Here is a 4,914-nt window from a genome sequence, read left to right as displayed (position 1 = left end):
ATGAAAGGAGAAAGAAAAGGTTAAAATTGGGAAGAGAGAAAAAGGGAATATATAAAAACAAAAAGAGAAGGAGATAGCAAAAGCAATAATTTTGAGATTGGAGAGATGGCACAGTGGTTAAGAGCACTGACTTTTTCCAAAGGACCTGGGTTCAATTCCCAATGCCCTCATGGCAGCTCATAAATTAAGAAAAAAAAAAGTGGTTGTTTGTTTGTTTGGATCTCACTGTGTGTGAGGCTGTCTGGATTAGAACTAGATCTGTAGACCAGGCTGGCCTTGAGCTCACAGAAACCTGCCTGCCTCTGCCTCACTACTGTTGAAGTTAAAGGCATACCCTACCATGACTGGCCCACAGATAATTCCTTAATAAATAATTTACTTCATTCAGCATTTTTATTTTTTTAAAGATGTATTTATTTATTATGTATACACAGTAAATGTCTGCATGTATGCCTGCAGGCCAGAAGAAGGCACCAGATCTCATTATAGATGGTTGTGAGCCACCATGTGCTTATGGGGGATTGTACTCAGGACCTCAGGAAGAGCAGTCAGTGCTCTTAACCACTGAGCTATCTCTCCAGACCCCTCATTTAGCACATTTAGAACAAAGAGATCCTGCTTGTGCAGTTCTTGGGAGCGCTGCCGCAGATCATGTGTCTTTCAGTCAGGGGCAGCTCCACTGCCGCTTTGTTACTGTGCTGTGCAGCCCAGGCTGACTTCAAGCTCATGATCCCCCTGCCTCAGCTTCCAAAGTAGCTAAGATTATAGGTGCTTGCCATGTTCTTTCTTCCTTACCTTACTGGTGCAGAGAATGGAACGCAGCGCCTTTCAAAAGCTAGACAAATGCTCTACCAGTGAGGCACACGCCCTCACCCGTGCTAACTCTTACAGGTAGAAATGCATGATTTGCTTCCTTTCCTAGATACGCCACATATGGAAAGTATGGCTTGGCAAATGATTCCGCATAAAATCTGCATTAAAAATCTTTTCATTTGGAATAGTATGACTATTTGGATAAAGTGTTTACAAAAGAAGCCAGAAAAATTGTGTGGCATCAGGAGTGGTGGTGAACACCTGTAATACTAGTTTCAAGAGGTTGAGGCAGGAGTCATGAACTAATTACAGCTGTAAAAAAAAAATGCAAGGTTCACACACACACAGTGACAGCTTTATGACAAACTGTGACAAAAGTCCTCGTCACAGGGCCCTGGGGGCAGCTCAGAACCACACCATCTCAAGTTCCCAGGTGCCTTGGAAGAACTATAGTGTTATTTATATATTTTCTAACCATAACATGTAGTTCTCATAATGGCCCATAGCATCAGAGGAAATATATGACATTTCTCAGGGTTCTTGATTTTATTGAATTGTTTTGCTATTAATAATCACTGCTCTTCATTGATGAAATTAAATCTGAACTCTGTCATAAGTTTCCAAGAGGGCCCCTGGCAAATGTTTAAAATAGAATCTTCAGCTCCTATGCAATAACTCAGAAATTCCTGCACACGGATACACAATTAACGTCGAGAAGTAGGAGTCATTTCTTTTCTGCTTCCTGATTTTACTGGGATAAATTAAAACCGCAGCCAATTGCTGTTGAAATGTCAAGGCTAAATGTCACAGAAACATACAGTTCCTCTCCTGTTCCAAACACTCCATTGCTACAGTCAGTCGTGTGTCTCTAAGGACGGGGATGTGACCTTACATCGAAGAGCTTCCTGACTGTGACCTAAGCCTTTCCTGTCACAGCCCTTGAGTCCATCCTCATGCCCACACCAGAGCCAGTTTCCATTTCATTCTTGAATTCACATAGGTAAGTGGGTGGGTGTGTATGTGCTCAAACCCAGAGACGCGTTAACGCATCGTCCATTAATCTCATTGCTCTGTTTTTATTTTTTTTCTTATTTCCTTTGAAATTAAATAGTTCTTTACCCATTGTCCTTCATTGCTTAATAATTCAAAGAAAGCACCGGAAAGAGTCAAGAACCTGCTCCTATATATTCACTTCTCCACGCTTCACTATCCCTCCATGTGAAATGAGATCAAGGTATCTGGCCCAACACCATAGATGGCCAGAGTAAGAGAAACACTGTCTAGGCGAGAACTTTAAATACTTTAGAAAAAAAGTGTAAGAATATTGTGATTATTTTTTTAAAGTAAAATAAGAATTCAAATTCGAAAAGTAAACAACAGAAGAAATCAAGAGCCCGCTACTAGCTCCCCCTTGGAGCTAGTAACCTCAGAACATCTTTTAATTCCGTAGTGGTTGAGCATGTGTCCTGACAAATGCTGTACCATGCTTAGGACCCATATCACAAGGAAACATGCAGGCTGTAATTCACCACTGAGAAACAATCCTGTCCTTTCTGACTCCCCTCTCCGCTAGAATAAATGCTGATATTTGATGCGAGCACAAAGCCTCAATTGTTTGAGCCCAAATTTCCAGTGATGTGGGTAGACTCATTCTACCAAAGAATGCCATCAGATTCCCATCTGCTGATTTCACAGCAGGGATGGGCTCGCTGTTTGCTTCTCCCTAACAGAGGGTGAAACTGATAGCAAGCCCAGGACCTTCCCTGGGAAGCTCAAGCCAGGCAAAAGCCCAGCATTACCTGAGGAGCTGTGGGCATCTGTCAATTTTCTTTAATAATGTGTGACTCCTGATAGGACAACGAAAACCCTACTCCCGAGAGCAGGTGGACACTATGAACTGGATTAGATTGGGGAAGGCTTGAAGTTGGCTGGGTAGAAAGGTGAGGTGGATATGGGAAGGATTGGGGGATGGGAGGTGAATATGATCAAATTACATTGTATGAAATTCTCAAAGAATTAATAAAATACTTTTTAAAATTGAGGTTAACCAGGCAGTGGTGGCTCATGCCTTTAGTCCCAGCACTTGGGAGGCAGAGGCAGGCGTATCTCTGAGTTCAAGGCTAGCCTGGTCTACAGAGTGAGTTCCAGGACATCCAGAGTGACACAGAGAAACCCTGTCTCGACTCCCCCTACATAAATAAATAATTCTGTAAAGCACTTCTACCTGACAATAAATTGCTGCCACCTATCAAAATGTACTGAATATAAAAATATGGAGGACCCCTTTCTGAGTAATGTGAAGGAAGTAAAGAAATTTGCTCTTGCCCTAGGAGAACTTGACAGGCCTACATTCTTAGATACAGATCTCAGATAGATCCAGTTCTCCAGAAGGAAATGGTGTTTATCCCTCTATTGTCAGGGCTTCCAGCCTTAGGTAGAAGAATGGCTATTCTCAGAAAGGTATTTCCGGTTCCTGTGTTCAACAATAAGGTATTTCTTACTTCTCCACAGTCTGACCTCAAATACTTAAATAAGAGGGAAGTAAGACTCTATTATCCAGACAGGTTAAAACACTAGACGGAGCCGGGCGTGGTGGCGCACGCCTTTAATCCCAGCACTCGGGAGGCAAAGCCAGGCGGATCTCTGTGAGTTCGAGGCCAGCCTGGGCTACCAAGTGAGTTCCAGGAAAGGCGCAAAGCTACACAGAGAAACCCTGTCTCGAAAAAACCAAAAAAAAAAAAAAAAAAAAAAAAAAAAAAAAAAAAAAAACACTAGACGGAAGTGAAAAAGGAAAGGAGGTGAGCACAGACACTACTTAGAAGGAAACAAAAACAGTGTCTGCAGAATAATTAGGAAAAAATACTAGATAATAGCCTTGTGGGGAGGAAAAAAGAATTTGGTGAAAAGTAAATTAATTGTAGAGTAGAAAGGAGTCGAAAAGGTACTTCTTTTTGTTCTGTTTCTCCTTTACCAAGTTCCAGGCCACTTTGGCCAAAGCACAGAATGTAAAAGATTGTTCCCAAGAGTGACAAAGCATGTTGTTTGGACATGAAGAATATGGATACACTGTCCCGGATCTCCATTCTCAAATGGTGAGCTCAGGGCCTCTTGAATTATTTGTAATGATACTGCTCACATAACATTTTAAAAGAGAACTTTCGAGCCGGGCAGTGCTGGTGCACGCCTTTAATCCCAGCACTTGGGAGGCAGAGCCAGGCAGATCTCTGTGAGTTCGAGGCCAGCCTGGGCTACCAAGTGAGTCCCAGGAAAGGAGCAAAGCTACACAGAGAAACCCTGTCTCGAAAAACCAAAAAAAAAAAAAAAAAAAAAAAGAGAGAGAGAACTTTCCAAAATTCATTTCACAACAACACAGTGTGCTTACTGTTCTTTCTTTTCTGAAAAAAAAACTTAATGAAAAGTTCAAGATCTAAGATTACTTGTCCAAGAAGGATGAAGTTAGATGTCCCGGTATGGCCAAAAATAAAATAAAAGCAGAAATGTACTGAGAATAGGCACAATTTGTTCAATTCTGTTCAAATTTGCATACTGACACTAACCTAGTAGAATGAAAGATACGAAAAAATTCAAGCATTCATCCATTGGTGTTTTAATCGTTAGCAGAGGGATGATATCATTGCATGTCAAATAGCTTCTGGAAATTTCCACTGTAAATGAGAGAGAGAGAGAGAGAGAGAGAACATGAAAGTGAAAGAGGTGAAACCATGCCTTGTTATCATGGAAAAAAATCTGACATCAGAGACATCGTGAAAGAATTTTGTAGACAATTTTTTTTTTGTAGACAAAAAATTAATTTTTTGGTCACGTGTCAATGCAAATCACGAACAAAGTGTATTTTATCTCTGGTGAATATTGTGCTCTCGTCCCTGGACCTCCCGTGAGAACAGCTGACCGAAGGTAACCTCGGAACCCCAAGTTTCGCATCTAAGTTGGGAAAACTTTCGTTGCGCCTAGGGCGTTAGCAGCCGCCAGCTGAGAGCAGCGCGGTCGCGCTGGGCGGAGGACCGAGTCCAGGAGGAGGAGTTCCTCCAGGTGACCGCCAAAGACACGCCTCTCCTCCCTGTCCCGCTGCCGTGACGGCGT

This window comes from Peromyscus leucopus, chromosome 4 (assembly GCF_004664715.2).
Source record: "Peromyscus leucopus breed LL Stock chromosome 4, UCI_PerLeu_2.1, whole genome shotgun sequence".
Lineage (NCBI taxonomy): Eukaryota > Metazoa > Chordata > Mammalia > Rodentia > Cricetidae > Peromyscus > Peromyscus leucopus.
This window is presented reverse-complemented; position numbering follows the sequence as displayed.